This window comes from Helianthus annuus, chromosome 13 (genome assembly GCF_002127325.2).
Source record: "Helianthus annuus cultivar XRQ/B chromosome 13, HanXRQr2.0-SUNRISE, whole genome shotgun sequence".
Taxonomy (NCBI): domain Eukaryota; kingdom Viridiplantae; phylum Streptophyta; class Magnoliopsida; order Asterales; family Asteraceae; genus Helianthus; species Helianthus annuus.
The window spans coordinates 126,483,742-126,502,843 of NC_035445.2; the positions used below are offsets into that span (position 1 = coordinate 126,483,742).

The 19,102-nt window shown below is 39.6% G+C and overlaps 1 long non-coding RNA gene across 1 annotated transcript; it reads right to left on the minus strand.

Annotated features, from left to right (window-relative positions):
* Positions 1-2,577: 2,577 nt before the first annotated feature.
* On the minus strand, positions 2,578-4,163 carry LOC110903236. Its single transcript, XR_002571769.2, has 3 exons — positions 4,028-4,163; positions 3,447-3,513; positions 2,578-2,641 (listed from the first exon to the last, which is right to left on the minus strand). It is a non-coding gene; the product is annotated as an uncharacterized LOC110903236 (long non-coding RNA).
* Positions 4,164-19,102: the final 14,939 nt, after the last annotated feature.

Sequence of the window (19,102 nt, forward strand, 5' to 3'; positions counted from 1 at the left end):
ATCTCGTACGGAAAGCCGTCTTTGGTACGTCCTCCTCCTTGACTTTCAATTGGTGATAACCGGATCGGAGATCAATTTTGGAAAACCAACTTGCTCCTTGTAGTTGGTCAAACAAATCATCAATTCTTGGGAGCGGGTATCGATTCTTCACCGTGAGTTTGTTTAACTCTCGGTAATCAATACACATGCGCAAACTGCCATCCTTCTTTTTCACGAATAAGACTGGTGCGCCCCACGGGGACACACTCGGTCGAATAAACCCCTTGTCAAGAAATTCCTGAATTTGAGACATTAATTCTTGTAACTCCGATGGCGCAAGCCGGTATGGCGCCTTCGCCACAGGTTTCGCGCCCGGAATCAACTCGATTCCGAACTCTACCTCCCGTTCTGGCGGTATCCCCGGTAGTCCTTCCAGGAACACGTCTTCATAATCTCGCACGACCGGTACATCCCCAATTTTGAGGAGCTCTTTTTCCGTTTCGCTTGCATATACCATAAAGGCCTTGCATCCATGTTTCATGAGTTTATGAGCTTCTAGCATTGTGCATATCACCGGGTTACCTCCCTTTTCTCCGTATAACGTAACTTGCTTTCCGCTAGGAGACGTTAGTTTTATTTCCTTTCGGAAACAAACCACTTTTGCGTGGTAACGGGATAGCCAATCCATTCCCACTACCACTTGAAATTCTCCCATCGACATCGGGATCAAGTCTATTGCGTATTCCTCGTCATCAATGTTTATCGTACAGTTTTCACATACATCGCAAACAATAAAGCTTTTGTTATTACCTATCTCTACTTCTAAAGGCATAGGTAATTTCGTTAGAACAAATGAAGGGTGCCGAATAAACCCATATGAAACAAAGGATTTATTCGCACCAGTATCAAATAGCACATGTGCAGGAATTGAATTTACAGTGAATATACCTGAGACCACGTCAGGTTCGACCTTCGCTTCAGCAGCGGTCAATTGGAAAGATCTTGCTTTGGCTTTTGAGGCTTCACCTTTCGAGTCTTGCCCTTCTTTCTTTCCTGCCAGTTCTGGGCACTCCGATCTTTTGTGACCCGTTCGGTAACAGTTGTAACAAACGGTCACTTTTTCCGGGCATGATATAGCCATATGTCCCGTTTTTCGACATATGGGACAAGGCTTATCTTTGAAGCGACATTCACCCTTATGATTCTTGCCACAGATTTTGCAACTTGGTGTACCGCCCTTTGTATCTGATTTCTTTGTCGTTTCATTTGTTCTTGCTTTCTTGGTAGGGCTTGGATTTATGTCTTGTGCCCTTCGTTCACCCCGCTCTATACTCTTTTTCAGCTCAATCTCCCTTTCCCGAGCGGCATTGACAATCTCGGTAAGGGTCTCGTACTTTGAAGGGGTTATGAACTCCCTATATTCTACGCTTAGCATGTTATGGTAGTAATAAACCTTCTGCTCTTCGTTCGTTATCAGATCGTAACAGAACTTCATTTTGTCCATAAACATCCCCGTGATCTTGTCTATGGATTCACCCTTGTGTCTGAGTTGCATGAACTCTTCCTTGATCTTGTTTATGACCGCTTTGGGACTATGGTGTTTAAGAAACGGCGTCTTAAACTCCTCCCATGTCATGGCCTTGGCCGCTTCGCTTCCAATCTCCTTCTTTTTATTATCCCACCAGTCTTTCGCTTGACCTCTTAATTGACCCGTACCATAAGCTACGTAGTCATTCTCATCGCAGTGAGTTCTCTCGAATACTCCCTCGATATCGCCTATCCATCGTTGACACACGATTGGATCAACCTCCCCATTATATATAGGTGGTTTACAAGCTATGAATTCCTTGTATGAACAAGGCTTTCGTTCCCCAGATTTTTCCTTTGCTAGATTCGAATTATCTTCTAGCTTCTTGATTCTCTCTTCTACTACTGATAAAACCGTATTTTGGATTTTATCAATGAAGTTCGATAAACTGTTTTCGATCGCCTTCCCAACCTCCTCGGCAATCACTATTCTCATTTGTTCGGTGACTCTTGGCACCGCATCATTATCACCTCCGCCCGCCATCTTTGATACTGAAATGTTTACATACATTGTTAAACATTTCATTTATAACACATGTTTTACTTGTTTTAATTTGATCAAGTTCGTGACTTGACTCAATCATTCTTGTTTCATGCCTTTCTTGTGTTTGAGTGTGTTTACACACTCTTGATTCTATTGTTCTTGTTTCATGCTTTTCTTGTGTTTGAGTGTGTTTACACACTCTTTTCCATGCATATTTGTTCGTGATTTAATTCTATACTTCTTTAATTTTACTTAAGCAATTACTCTTACCGGATGTTGATCAAGCTTGAACCGAACACTTATTGGCAACCTTAAGCTCTGATTACCAACTTGTAACACTCGGATTATAATACCCATTTTTAACAGCAAGTAAACCTTACAAATTATACCAAAAATAGAGTTTACCAAAATTTTTCAAGGTTCAACACCCATTTAATACAATGTTTACATGTTTAACCTACTAACGATATTCAAATTAAACTATTATTGTCTACATAGATACAAAACAAGGATTAAGTGCGGAAGCGTAATATTAGGTGTTCGGTTCGACTTGATTGCTTGATCATCATCCTTCACTTGAGTACCTGAAAACTAACATTTTAAACAAGCATTAGCCTTATCGTTCTTGGAAATTTACGTTTTCGAATCAGGTCCGAACACTTGTTCAAGAAAATGAATAAAACAATTTTATCAAACAGGGCTCCACCGTAACTTACGGTGATACCGTAAGTTACGGTGGCTTCTGGACATTTGGGAACCTACCGTAACTCAGTAGGATTCCACCGTAACAGGATTGCAGGCCACCATAAATTACGGTACTACCGTAATGTACGGTAAGCCCTGCACAAAACTCCCTTGTTTCAAATGCAGTTTTTGCTGATTCTTTTATGCTTCGAAACAGCTTAACTTCGCATAATGTGTTAAGCGACTGGGCTAATTTTCCATACTTGTATTTGGCTTATAATATTACTCAACTATTTCTTAAGCGGGCATGTCTACGGAATCAACTTACACTCTAAATTACAAGACTTTTAGTTAATTGTTTGTACTATGATCATGCATCCAATCCCAACCTTAACTCCTATAGTAAGAACAAGGCTTTTAATTTTGATATTGGTGTTCGCTACACGGCTTACACCTCATGTAATATATACATTATATAATAGAGTCATGCTTCGTGTTTATTACCAAAACTTGTTTGACCCGTTTGGGTGTTAAACTTACACTCCATTACGGATATGTAAGGTTTCATGCTTTTTCGCTTGTTTTGACCCATTTACTTGTTTAAGAAGCACAATCACTTTCGTGACTCAATGTTCTATCCTATTTGCCATGCTTTTCACTATAACATAAGAGCGGTAATTAACCTTAATGTAACGAAGCAATAGATTCGTACCTTTAAAGCGCGTCTTTTCCTCGTGAATTCCCTCCGGCTTGTCCGCTAGATGAACCGGACTCTTTGCCTAGAAAATTCAGTTTTTACAACATGTTTAGAACTCTTTTTATGACCACAATCACATCATTATGGACCATTATCAAATCTGCGTTTTTATCCAAATTTCACATTTAAATCCCCACTTACGCATTTCTACAAACACCTAGTGGGTCAGATTTTTCTACATTCATAAACTAGTTCATGACTTTCGATTCAACATCTAAATTCACTATAATAGTAATTTTTGCATGCATTTTTACATCATCTTTTCAGAACTTATTTCCTAATTTCAGATTATGCAAAAACAAGAGTTATAATTTCAGCATTAAACAAGCTTCTTGAAGTTCTCTAATCACCTACAATGGTGATTGTGAAATCCTACAAGTCCTATACAAGGTCATGTCATGAAATCATCTAGGGCTTGTTTCTAATCCTCATAACCCTTCTAATTTCACCCATGCATCAGTAATCAAGCTGAATTTTTCATGTTTCACATTTAACCTAGAATTTGTGATGCAACAAAATTACTAAATTTTACATACCTTTTGATCCTTACAACGAGGTGTCCACTAATATGTGTTTAGAATTCGATTTGGAACTGAATTGGGGCTTCAATTTGCAGATTTCTAGCAAGAAGTTAGGGCTTGGAGAAAGCCCTGGTCGCCCCTTTCCTCTTGATCGACCAGACACACCCACAAATGGTGTGTTTGGTGAATTTTGTTACTATTAGGCCCTAACTTTCATTCTTTGACAATTTCAGTCCCTCACTTATCATTTCTTTTTAAATACTAGAGTTTTAACCAAGTGTGGGTTATTTTCAAGACTTGTAAATTTTAACTAGGTTAAAATTTCTACATGGTTATTTCTTGTTTATGAAATCCTTAAATTTCTTATATAAAGATTTATATTTTCGGGGTGTTACACCCTTAAATTTTATACTCGAATTAATCGCTAATTTATAGCAAAAGATGATAGCTGAACATAAGTTTCAAAAATATTATACGCCTTAGTCAACTAATGACTAAGGTAGAACGTACTAAGTCGTTTAAGGATTTGTTTACAACCCAAGAACAACTAATTAACAAGTTCAAAACATAGCGGAAGCTTCAAAATGGAGTGTTCGGTTCTTCATTAAATCACTTGATCGCCATCCATGAGACCCACCTAGATACCTATGATCAACCATTAAATCATTAGCTTTGACGTTAATAAATAATAGGATTTCAAGGTTTAACATCACATTGAAAATAACAGAAATATAAAAGTTTTCCAGGCTCCACCGTAACTTACGGTGCCACCGTAAGTTACGGTGAGTGCTGGAAATCCTTGGATCCACCGTAAATCAGTAGAAATCTACCGTAAATCCTTAATCTCTACCGTAAATTACGGTGACACCGTAATTTACGGTAGCACCTGGAAATTCATGTTTTTGTTTGGTTTAGCATTACGTCCAAAATCCCAACCCTCGGATTTCAGTATTCTGCAGTATCAATGTAATAAAAGTCTGATATTTCTAGCACGTCATGTTATAACCAACTACATTCAACAATCTATCATGTTCCGGAATGTAAATCATGTTTTACTTGATTATTTGACCCGTTTGGCTTGCCTATGGAATTCCTTCCTTTATGACAACTACCAACGAGTTTAATTCATCATTCAACCAAGTATTCAATATAACAATACCATCGCTTTAATTCATAACAACTAGTAATTTGATATTCAACTACAATGATCTAATTTCACTTAATGTAACGGGTCATGTTACATACCTTTAAAGTAAACCCTTCAACGTGCATCCACACCGGTTTGTCCGCTAGATGCCCCGGCTTCCTTCCCTAAAGAGTTCAAGCACTTTATGTTTAGAACTCCATGTTTTACACACATAACGCACATTCGTCATACTTCGTATTTATGCGTTTAAAACTTAACAATTCAGTTTTCAAGCCTTCTTTGAGGCATTTCAACAAACATCATGAGGGCAGAATTTCTATATCATTCGTATTCATGTTTATGGATTGTTAATTAGTTAACTTAACTTCAATTAAGCCATCATATATCATGTAAACATCATATCTTTCTGGAGCTATCTTCTAAGGTCAATTTACACTAAAATAACCACTCAAAATCCTAGAGTTCATCATCATCATGTAAAACCCACAACCCACCTTCAAGGTGTTCATGGAATTTTCCTTAATTTGGTCATGTTTAGCATGAAATCAGTTAGGTTTCACTTCTAAACACCTCATCGCTTCTAATCAAACCTAATAACACACATGCAACATAAATTCTCTGATTTTCTAAAATCATGAGAATTTCAAACGAAGAATTAACATGAATTTTTACATACCATGGAATCCTCTTGTGATGAGGATCACTAATCTATGTTTAGATTCGATTTGGACTTGATTTGGACTTTCAATTTGAGCTTTTTGTGACAAGTTAGGGTTTTGAAGATATCCCCTGGTCGCCCCCTTCTCTCTTGATCGACCAAACACCAGGTTTTTGGGTGTTTGGTTTTGTTTGGTTACTAATTATGACTTAAGTTTTAGTTTTTTGACAATTCAGGCCCCTCTACTTTGTTCTTCACATTGTTTAGTAGGCTTTAACCCCTTCATGAGCTATTTCTAGTCAATCAACTAACTAGGTTAGAAGTTTCTAGTTAGTAAATTTCCGATTATTTATAATTTATAATTTTAACATAAGGTTTTATATTTTCGGGGTGTTACAAGTCCACCCCCCTTAAAAGGGTTTCGTCCCCGAAACTGAATTACGTACCAATTAATGTAGGGTAGAGTCGTTGCATTTCTTCCTCGGACTCCCATGTAGTGTCCGAGCCTTTTCTATGCTCCCATCTGACCTTGACTTGTTTGATTTGTCTATTTCGTAAGTATTTGACCTTTCGATCCAAAACCTCCACCGGTCTTACCGCATAATTCAAACTATTATTCACTTCGATGTCATCGTAATGGATATAAGTCGTTTCGTCCGCTAGGCACTTTCTTAATTGTGACACGTGGAACGTGCTATGGATTCCACTTAGTTCTGCCGGTAGTTCGAGGCGGTAAGCTACTTTGCCAATCTTTTCAACAATTTTAAATGGTCCAATAAACCTCGGGCTTAGCTTCCCCCTTTTTCTGAATCTGATAATACCCTTCCATGGGGAAACCTTTAGCATGACCATATCGCCAACCTGAAATTCAATTGGCCTATTTCTTTTATCTGCGTATGCCTTTTGCCGGTCTTGAGCCGCTTTCAAGTGTGCCCGGACTATGTCGATTTTCGCATTTGTAGCTCGGATTATATCAGCAGGTGCTAGTCCTCGCGGACCCACTTCTCCCCAACAAACCGGAGTCCGACATTTTCTGCCATATAATAGTTCATACGGGGCCATTTTAATGCTTGCGTGATAGCTATTGTTATATGCGAATTCGACCAAGGGTAAATGGACATCCCAACTACCTCCAAAGTCAATAATGCAAGCCCGCAGCATATCTCCCAACGTTTGTATTGTTCTTTCACTCTGCCCATCCGTCTGTGGATGGTAAGCAGTGCTAAGGAACAATTTAGTTCCCATCTGTTCTTGGAATTCACGCCAGAATTTCGAAGTAAACCGAGTATCTCTGTCTGACACAATGGATATCGGTACCCCATGCCTTGCTATGATTTCATTGGTGTAAACCTCCGACATTTTCTCAGATGTATAAGTCTCACGAATCGGAATAAAGTGAGCGCTTTTAGTTAACCTATCCACGACTACCCAAATAGCATCAAAACCACGACTTGTCTTAGGCAGTTTGGTCAATAGGTCCATCGTAATTTGCTCCCATTTCCAAACCGGAATTTCTAACGGTTGAAGTTTACCATATGGCCTTTGGTGTTACAAGTAACCCTTTGTGGTAATCCAAGTGAAGCAGCCACTACAACTGTTGAACCCACTGGTTTACAGTTGGACAGTGGTTACATCAATAAGACTTCCTTGGAGACAATTCCTTTTATAGCACCTCTGCCAACCATCAGTGGATTTATTTATCCTACTGGCAACATTAAAAGGTTGTCAAGTGTTGAAGGAAGAAGACCCCAGTACCAAGAAAAAGGGGCATCAGTGGTTAATGTTTGGAGTAAACTCCCTACTTCAACCACTGATAAAACCACTGTTAGTGGGAAATCAGATGATCCCATTAAATTGGGTGATGATTTAAAGTACCAGAAATTGATGGCTCGTGTTGAAAAACTTGATAACTCTGTTGCAGAGCTCAAAGATATGCTCCAACAGTTGTTACAGGTACAAAAGGTACAATCCACTGTTGTTCCACCTCAAGCACCTGCTCTCCAACAGGCACCTGCTACAAATGAGCTCTGGAATCTTTTTCAACCTTTTCTCCATCATCAAGCACAAGCAGCAGATCAGCAACATGAAAAACATGTTAAAGAGCTGAGAAATGCTATGGAGTCTAGGTTCAAAGACACTCAGGCTGATCTAAAGGCTCTCAAAACTCAGATGCTGCACAACTCTGGCACTGCTCCTCCACCTGTGTTCTTCATTGATCACCTCCCTAAAGATAATGCCAAAAAAGGGGGAGAAAATTCAGGAGTGGAGAAGGAAAGGAATAACAGATGGTCTCTACCTTGCACCAGAAAATTCAAATATGACCAAAAAGATTCCTTTGCCAGATGGGAGTAAGAAAATTGATGTGACTACAAATGCACTTGCAGAAGCACTTGCATGTGTGAAAAGGGATAGAGAGGCCAAAAAGAAAGCCAGGGTGGATTATCCGGATCAGGGTACTTCAGGGTCAAGAGATGATGAAAATCTTATTGATGAAAAGAAGAAGCCTACAAGAAAAGTAAGGCTACCCAAATCCATTCCAGTCAGACATTCAAAGTCTGCTCAAAAACCACCACCTAAAACAGCTGTTGTAACTTCTGTTGTATCAGCTGCTGTTGGTACTTCAGTAGTTTCAACATCTGCTCCCACTTCAACACACACCACCTCAACACACACTACATCCACTGCTTTACCACCATCACCACCAAAATCAAAATCACCTCCTGTCAAAAGGCAGAAGACAGCAGTTGTTATAACTTCTACTGTAAAGACAACAGTGGTTGGAACACCAGTTGTTTCAACAACTGTTAGTCTATCACAAACCACTGCCACTACAACCACCTTTCCATCCAAAACATCATCAGTCCCTCCTCAAATAAATAGGAGAAGGCTAATTCCTAAAGATGATGTCACTGCACCATCCCAAACATCTTCAAAACCTCTAGCTCTTGTCAAAATACCAAAACCAGTCCCACTCTCTTCTGTTCCAATGCACAAGCCCTTACCTCCTGCAGGTGTTCAATTTCCTCTTGAACTAGAAGCTGTTAGGGAAGAAATAAAATCTTTCTATACTGAGGATGACCCTGCCAAAAGGAGTTTGCCTTCAATCAAAGGATATCTCTGGCCCAAAAATATTGAAGAATATTTGAAGATAAAGGCCAAGCAAGCAGAGGATATCTCGAAAAGAAACACACAAGGGAAATCTGACAAAGAAGTATCAAGATACTACCAATATCTGCTCACACAAGTCTGTTCCCTAGAACGTTTTGCAAAGAATGTCAGTCAACAAATTTCAGAAAGAGCAGCTGAAACTTTGAAGAAAGACTACATTGAAAGCATTATGTTTCACAAAAGATACAAAGGAGAGAGACACATGTACAAAGAGTGGACTGTTCCTGAACTTGAAGTTGAAGCTGCAAGAATTCAAGACATGATAAAAAGGAAAGTCACTCACACTCCTCCTGATTGGGCAAAGTTCAGAAAGAATGTACCTGATAAGCAAATGGAACTAAAGAGAATGAAAGAAGAACTGGTTGTTGCTGATTTTGGTACAAAAAGACAAATTGCTAGATGGAAAGAAGATGTGGTCAGGTCAACCTACAAAAGGTTGGAGGAATTAAGAAAGAAAGATCCAAAAATTCCTCAAAAACCTGACTATCCTGAAGCAGCGGTTTCAAAAAGACCATCAAAGCTGCAAATCAGGAGAGCCACTGCTCCAGCTGGTAATGCCATCTACAAACTGTTCAAGAAATTCTTACTGGAAAAGTTGTTGTAAAAGAAGGCTTGTTAAGAACGTTAAAAGAAGAACTTGAACAGGAAAACTCTGCTACCACTGCTCAGCCAGTGATGAACAGGCCAGCCTCACCAAATACTTCTGCAAATAAGCATCTCCCAAGAAACCCACCAGGCTCAAAAATACAAAAGTGGGCAACTGACAAACAGACCTGCGTATTGACTTTGCTCAGGTCTGGTGGAGAAGTGGAGAAAATATCAAGGGAACAAGCTCTTGGCCTGAGTCTTGAAGATTTGCAGGATCTCCTTGATCTTCCACTTAGCAAGGATGATGAAGATACAGATGCCCTTGACTTTGAGTTACAATTTAAAGGTCAGATAAGGGAGTTGTTAATGAGGCAATAAAATATCCACAAATAATGAAGGGTTTTGGCATTATCTGTTCCAGGGGAAGATTGTTGGGATTGAACCCTATCAGAGGAACAGATAATTAAAGTCAAAACTGGATCAGAGCAGTGGATTCTGAATAAGCAGATGCTGATATACAAATCTCTCCCCTTGAAAGTGATTACAACTACTGATGACCTCCTATCTGCTGATCTTGCTAAAACTGCTGACCCATAACTGCTGCTCAACTAAAGATCTGATGGAAGACTAAAGTCCTGCTGATTCAATCTACTGCCTTGAGTCAAGCACTGCTGATCCGGACAAGTGCTGCTGGGTTCACAGCAGTAGAAGGTTGCAGCAGCTGTTCTAAAGTCTGTTTTGTAATAGAACGTATTAGCAGTAGTTAACACAAGAAGTGTCTGTATAGATCAGAGGTTAGAGTTCGTTAGGAGGTTAGATGTCACTTTCATGGTGACGTCAGCAAAGATGCTCAGTAGTTTGCAAGTACCTATAAATAGTTCAGTACTTGGTACTGTTCTATTAGCTCTTTGCATAATTCGTCTTCTTTGCACGAACAAACTACTGAGCTCTGGCTGAGGGGGAGTTTACATTCTTACATCAATCATTGTAATCGTAGTTGAAATAAATTCAATCTTTCGGTTCTCTGTGTAAAGATGTTTGATAAAAGTATTACTCTCGTTTGATTGTATCCAAAGTTTGTTTTCATTATAAATTCCGCTGCACACTCATCCATTTTCATCTTATTTTCAAACATAAAATACAATAAAAAACAAACTCAGATCCAACAAGGGGGTCAAAGAGTTTGGATCCCCGCCATCCAATACCTTTGGGTATTGAAGGAGATCCTACTAAATTTGACCCAGGTCCCTTGCAGGACCTCTAAACGCTGAACAAGGGCAAGACCCTTACCAAACCGTTCCCTTAACCCCCGACCAGGTAGCCAACATACCTTCATATAGACCGTGGAGATATGAATGGTGAAAATCTTTTATTTTATATAGACAGTAAAATAATGCCAAGACACCACGGACAAACGATAAGGAAGAATCACCTTCAACATAAGTAACTAGTTATTAAAGTCGTTAATACAAAACCAAATAAAAAGTGCAAAAGATTAAAAATAAAAAGTATTATACTAAACACTTGTCTTCACCAAGTGATGTAAGAGACTTAAGCAAACATGGCCTTGATTGTCAAGAACTCTTATGATCAATCTTGGATCCCGAGACGACTCACACACTCTATGATGGACAATGGATGATGGTGGTGGATGATGGTGTTGTGATGGTGGTGGGTGGTGGATGAAGTGTGAGAGAGGTGGTGTGCCAAGGGATGAGTTGCAATGAAGCCAAGCACTCCTATTTATAGGCTGAACAGAAGCCTGGGCACGGCCCCGTGTCCACTGGACACGGCCCCATGCCCGTCTGACAGTCTCTCTCCTCATTAATTGTAATTCGCAAGTACAATTAATGCGCCTGCAGTATTTTCGCCACGCCCCCGTGTTCACTGGGCACGGCCCCGTGGTGGGCAATAGAAGCTTCTATAGGTTTGTCCTATCTGCTGCTTCTTGGGCACGGCCCCGTGCTGGCTGAGCATGGGGCGTGTTCAGTCTTCTGCCTTCTCTGTTTTGCTTGGGAGGATGCTGTCGAGGGGTCGGGCAATCCACTTATGTTCCTTTTCTTGTATTTAAGTTAGATTTAGCTGCCTTTTTGCTTCTTTTGTTAATTTGAGCTCATTTAATCCTGAAAATACAAAATAAAGACAAAAACACTCTTTTTCCAACATTAGTACTTAAAAAGGGTTAGTTTTATGCCTTATTTGATGTGATTTATTTGTTGCATTTTACACACATCAAATATCCCCACACTTGAATTTTTGCTTGTCCTTAAGCAAAACTCTTTAATATGTGGCTTATGCTCCCAAATGGAATGGGTAGAAGAGAAGGTTTTGGCTTGTCATAGAGTGTCGGGAATCCAAGATCTTCATTGGGTTTTATTTTTAATTATTTACAATCCTATTCGTTATGATTTATTTAGAACGTTTCATAAGAGAAATTACTTATTTGGGCATAACATGCCTTTTTATATTTCCATTTATATACAAGTTCACATACCTCACGGGAGAAATCACTCACACTCGGCCGAAGGTGTCTTTTTTAGTGAATCACTCGAGAGCGGCATGGAATTTATTCCTACCATGCTTGCCAAGCAATCAATCCTCCTCCTTTTTAACTTTTTACCTTTGTAAATATCAAGAGGACTTTTTTTGGGTAAAGGCTTGGGCTAAAGGTGGGTAGTTGGGTTAGTGGTTAGTAGAAAAGGGCGAAAATCGTAAAAAGCGTCGGTTTTCGTAAAACATTTTGTTTTAGTGACTTTTTATTCTCAATGAAGTATTTCTTCAAACAAGCTTTTGTTTTAGGAGCTTTGTTTGTTTATTTCTAACTTCATTGTAAAATTCTCTCTTTTTTTTTAGTCACACGAAAACCGGGCTTGTTAATAAAATAAATGGTAAAAATAAAAAGGGCTTTTTTGGTGGGTAAAAGGGTTTTGGGTTAAGAAATGAAAAGGTTTAGACTCAAAGGGGTTAACTAGGGGGAGTTTTTTGGTAGGTGAAAAGAAAAATAAAAATAATGGTTTTGAAAGAAAAAGGGTTAGTCCTAATGCCTCCATCATTTACTTACTTGGGTTTAAGTTGGTAAGGACCGGGAATGAATTGTCGTGGCAAGTTCTAGAGTCGTAAGAACCAAGCGGCTATTCACACAAGAAAAGAAGAATGAGCATTTAGCGTAAAGATGTATATTTGTATGCTCAATAAAGGCTCAAAACTCACTTTTGTGGGAATGGGTTTTTCTATGTGATCAAGTATATATAATCGAATTTTAACTAAGCTTGTCACGTCGTTTTATAATTCTCTTATGTTGGTTCTTTTTATCACGACGCTATCGGTTGTAAAGTTGTAAAAATATAACCTTATTAGTCTTAGAATTCCCAACTTAAACTTTAGACAAGTAAAAAAAATGAAAATTTTTGAAAAAAAAATTTGGGGTGATTAGCGGTTTCAATAGAGTTTCGTGTAAGGCTTGTTATTAGGACTTGCAAAATTCAAGGTTTTAGCATCCCCCCACACTTAAATTACACATTGTCCTCAATGTGTCCCAAAAATAAATTTTTAGGTTGACTGAATGTATGACAGGGTGTTAAAAGCAAAAATTTATGTTACTGGCAGTCTGGACACGGCCCCGTGGGGACCGGGCATGGCCCCGTGTTCAGGTGCCAGTACCTGGACACGGGGGCGTGTTTAGTGAACACGGCCCGTGTCCACTTACCTGAACTGGGCATTTTTCTACAGGGTGTTCAGCACGGGGCCGTGTTGGCTGGGCACGACCCGTGCTGAACCTACTGTAATGGAGAAATTGTTGTCGGGTGGCCTTGTTCTTGTGCATGGGTCCATGTTTCTCGTTTCCCTTATCATCCTTTACCACCATGAGTGTGTTTTATTTATTATGAACCATTCAAACCTTAAAACCATCATTTCATTAAAACCATAGAGAGATACATAACATTCCTAAAACAAAAAAAAAGACTTAACTAATTAGGTCAGGAGGTACACGAGGTTATCATAAAGAGTTCTACTTTTTAAGAAAATTTCGAGAATAGTTTCCCGATGTAGTAGGACTTTTGGCCGACGGTTTTCTTCCCTAGATGTTGTTAAAGCCATTCTTCTATCTCCCTTGGAAGGAAGAATGCAGTTTCATTTTCCTCAGCAACTTGTGGAGGAGGGGGAACACTCACCGGGACTCCTTGCACTACCCTTTGCGGAGGCTCAGGGTGCATGGCGTACCATTCGGCCGGTATGATGACTTTGGGCACCATGTTCCACGCCCTTTGGGTTATTATAGGTACCAAAGGCGGGGAGGCGAGAAAGTTTAACCTCTGGTGCAAGAGGTTTACCTCTCGGAGACATCCCTCCAGTCATTTCATCAATAGCCTCCCTTAGGGCGTAAACATAGTTTACAAGAGAGTCTTCCGCCGTTGATGATCTCCTCCCTTGTCATTTATTCCTTGAAGATGTTCCGTTGGTTTTGCTTGCTATTTCTGGGAAATAAACCGAAGAAAGCTAAATTTTTAAGAAACAGAACCTCGGACACGGCCCCGTGCTCGATGAGCACGGCCCCGTGTCCACTTGTCTGCAGGATTTTAGGCCAAGGAGTCCTGGAGTTTTAAATTATTTTTATGGTTTTCGGATGGGTTTTAAGCACAGATAATTTAAAACAGAGTTATGCAACTAACTTTAAACAAGATTCCTTAGCCAATAATCTTACAAACTTATCATTAAATGTTGGGATCATGGAGTTCCCAAGCTTTCATGGAGGAAATGTTTGGAAAATTTTTGAAAGAAGAGGTAATGAATAAAAGTGGAAGGGACAAGAGGGTTCTTGGGAACCTTCTTTTAGAACTTACCTAGGATGGTATAAGTGAAGATCCCAGGAATCTCTGTCTTTTGAAGTGGTCAAAAATGAGCAGGAATCAGGCTGCATTTAAAGAAAACGACAGCACACTGGAAACGGCCCCGTGTTGGTTGGACACGGCCCCGTGTGCAGATGAAATCCTGACACATTTTGTCCGTATTCTGACAAAATCAGCAGAGAATCTTTTAGGTGAGCACGGGGGCGTGTTGACCTGGACACGGCCCCGTGTCTGGAAGTTTTCTTATGGAGTTTCTTTAATTCTAAGGAACTTATTGATATCGGGTGGTTCCTTACTGGTTGGAACAACCCCAAAGTGCCTAAGATACCTTAATTGTCCTAGACTAAGGCGAGAACGCAAGAGGTTGTATGTATGCACCGAACGAAGTCGATGGAGAGTCCTATTTTTTATTCTAGGTGGACAAGTCCAACCCTTTCCCGGGCTCTCGTTAAAGAAGGTATATGCCGAATCGCTCGGGTCTATGTATGCACCGAACGAAGTCGATGGAGAGTCCTTCACGGCACAATCGGCACAGGGACGACTATCGTCCAAGTCTTCGCTAGGTATGAAGGTATTTTTAGGAGCAACGAGGTTGTTGGAATGCGATCCCAACATTTCTTCATGGTCATCGTCTTAGGGTGGATTAATGAAATCCTTCCTAAGCTCTTTTAACCAATTTAAAATTAGATTTTCTAGTTGAAATAACTCGTCAAGGAGCATTTCTCCTAAAATATCTGGTTGGGCGCATTCGAGGGAGAGATAGTGATTATTTTTACTTTCGCCCCTCTTAAGGTTATAGGGAGATGGTGGGTCTATGTAGTGGGGCTTATAATTTAGAAAGTAACATTCTAATTCTTTATGTTCGCCTCCACATAATTGACACCACGTACCATAAGAGTGCCGAAAGTAAAAAGAATTACCATCACTCATGTTTGTGTTAGAAATTACCAACCGCCGGGATCTAATGGTTCTGTTTTCAGTAAGTGAATCTTGGGCACGGGGGCGTGTTCAGTGAGCACGGCCCCGTATTCAGCTTACTGTCTGACTTAAAACAAGATTGCCAATTCCAATGATTGAGCACGGGGGCGTGTTCAGCAGGCACGACCCGTGCTGAGCTCTGCAGAAGCTGAAAAACTAAGAAAATCCTAAAAATTAAAAAGAAAAATAAAAAAAATTGATTAGGCCGTTGATTCCTAACTTTCTTAAAATCTTTGTGTCCCCGGCAACGGCGCCAAAAACTTGATGCGTGTGTAGTGTAATATATTTTAGATGTATATTTTAAGCCCTTTTTACACTTTTAGCCAAGTTTTAAATTTATAAAACACGATATTTACTAACACTAAACACACATATGGGCAAGTGCACCCATCGTGGACGTAGTATAGTGTTGGTAAGATACCGAGGTCGTCCAAGGACACAAGAGCTTTTAGTACCGGTTTATCCTCAACGTCTAACCAAATCAAAATGTTAGAAAAAAATTTTAAACAAAGAAAATAAAACTAACTAAATGCTGAAAAATAAAAATAAAAATAAAAACAGATAGGCAAGATGAATCACTTGGATCCGACTCGTGTATTAGTATAACCTTTGATTGTTTTCGCACTTTTGCACTTATTTAAGAGATTATCTTAGTTATTGTAGTAGGCCCCTCTTTTGAAGGCGACATTACCCTCAACCCAGTAGTTTGAGTCAGCAAGGATACAATCCTAAAGGGTCGGATTATTGAAAGATAATGAATTAAGTTATTAATGCAAATTATGGTAGGACCCTCTTTTGGAGGTGACGTTACCCTCGACTAAGTAGTCTGAGTCAGCAGGGATACAGTCCTAAATAGCCGGGTTATAGTATTAATGGTAGTTAACTTATGAGGGGGTCAAAGAGTTTGGATCCCCGCCATCCAATACCTTTGGGTATTGAAGGCGATCCTACTAAATTTGACCCAGGTCCCTTGCAGGACCTCTAAACGCTGAACAAGGGCAAGACCCTTACCAAACCGTTCCCTTAACACCTGACCAGGTAGCCAACATACCTCCATATAGACCGTGGAGATATGAATGGTGAAAATCTTTTATTTTATATAGACAGTAAAATAATGCCAAGACACCACGGACAAACGATAAGGAAGAATCACCTTCAACATAAGTAACTAGTTATTAAAGTCATTAATACAAAACAAAATAAAAAGTGCAAAAGATTAAAAATAAAAAGTATTATACTAAACACTTGTCTTCACCAAGTGATGTAAGAGACTTAGGCAAACATGGCATTGATTGTCAAGAACTCTTACGATCAATCTTGGATCCCGAGACGACTCACACACTCTATGATGGACAATGGATGATGGTGGTGGATGATGGTGTTGTGATGGTGGTGGGTGGTGGATGAAGTGTGAGAGAGGTGGTGTGCCAAGGGATGAGTTGCAATGAAGCCAAACACTCCTATTTATAGGCTGAACAGAAGCCTGGGCACGGCCCCGTGTCCGCTGGACACGGCCCCGTGCCCGTCTGACAGTCTCTCTCCTCATTAATTGTAATTCGCAACTACAATTAATGTGCCTGCAGTACTTTCGCCACGCCCCCGTGTTCACTGGGCACGGCCCCGTGGTGGGCAATAGAAGCTTCTATAGGTTTGTCTTATCTGCTGCTTCTTGGGCACGGCCCCGTGCTGGCTGAGCACGGGGCGTGTTCAGTCTTCTGCCTTCTCTGTTTTGCTTGGGAGGATGCTGTCGAGGGGTCGGGCAATCCACTTATGTTCCTTTTCTTGTATTTATGTTAGATTTAGCTGCCTTTTTGCTTCTTTTGTTAATTTGAGCTCATTTAATCCTGAAAATACAAAAGGAAGACAAAAACACTCTTTTTCCAACATTAGTACTTAAAAAGGGTTAGTTTTATGCCTTATTTGATGTAATTTATATGTTGCATTTTGGACACATCACCTTGCTTAACAAGAGGAGCTATGTGGACCATATGACGAAATGATTAATCATGGGTGCACACTTAATTATGAGTTTCGACGCATGAGAATCATAGTAAGCCTTGTTATGTATGGTGGCATAAAATCTAGAGTGATTAAGGTAACAGGAGAAGTATGATGCGATAAGAACACGGTGGATACGCCGATGGTACTTCCTATATATAAATGTTCTTATTGTGTTATTCTTCAGAATGTTACTAAGATCACTCGGTGATTTTATGTTATCTTGGACCATTATGTGATTATGTGTTAAGTGTTATTTGTGTGGTTATTTCAAATGGACGACAGCAAGTACATTCTTTAACTCAAATCGAGCCGACTGGGAGTATAGTATGGTGTTTAAGGTGACGATCTTGATGCCATAGGTATGTTGACCCGTTTCCTATGCATGGGATGCTCATGGTACATTGGAGGTATCTCGTGGGACGTTAGAAACCGTGTACGTGAAGGGCTTGAATGTACACCCCTTTATTTCTTAGGAATTACACTAGGAGCTTAGTATAACATAGTGCCATACTTAAATGATTTTTAAACACTAGTCGACTATCACAAGTTTCAAAGGGTTGAACACCTTGAGATACTTTGAATATCCCAAATCACATTTTGAATTCCCTAAAATCTCCAAATGATGCTCCACATCTTTGGGATCTAGCAATCTGCTTATCCATAACCTGTTTCAATTCCACTCTACGGTCTCCTTCGAACAAATTTCGGGACAAAATTTCCTGAAGTAGGGGAGACTGTGATACTTGTGCTCCGTAAACACACACGATGTGGGACACTATCTTTTTATCAAAGAAACAATGTGTTTTGGTCTCAAAAATTTGTCTATTTGTGTTTTACACTTTCACATTTTAATTCTAGTTCATTTTCAAGCCTTAAATCGCTTTCTAGAAAGTTAAATGCGAACTGATACGTAAATGTAACCAGTTTAATGCGGCAAACACTCCGGAATAGTGACATAGGCTTAACATACCTTAAATAAATTTTATATAACTTAGAAATAGGTTTTGAAAGCTTTGGTGTGTCAGAAACAAGTTTATTCACACTCAGGGACTATTTGCGTCAAACTGCAAAAGTCTGCTGATTCACATAGTATCAAACATTCCGGAACTTGATTATAAGTTAAACATGCCCTAAATATCCTTTACATAGCTTAGAAATAGACTTTGAGGTGTTTGATGCGCAAAAATAAACTTATTTGATCAATAGGGACTAAAAGCGTCAAAAAGTGCATAAGTTTGCATTTTCGCGCATATCTTACGTTCTGAATATATCCGGACATCCAAAATTTATGTAACCATTAAAATATTTTATTTTAGTGATTGGCATGACAAAACTCCATTCGTCGCGTAGTTTGGGTCGTTTTTCGCGTCCGTTCATGTTTCGTCGTAATTAACCGAACAACGCAACCGTACGGCCAAATGAACCGACATCCGAGATATTTTTGAGCATGTTTCATGTTCTCTATACTTTAACTTCATTTCAGAGCCTTGAAATGGGATTAACGGGGCTTAAATGTGTCAAAAATGCATCAAAAACCATGTTTTGCACATTCAGGGACCAAAGTTGACAATCTGCCATAGTTGTCTTAGGAAGGGATCGACCAAAGTTGAAAATCTGACTTTCAGCTTGTTCCAGCTGTTCCCCTCATTTGCACATGGTTTTAATGAAACTAGGGGCTTGTTTTGGGATACCCATGGTTTTCT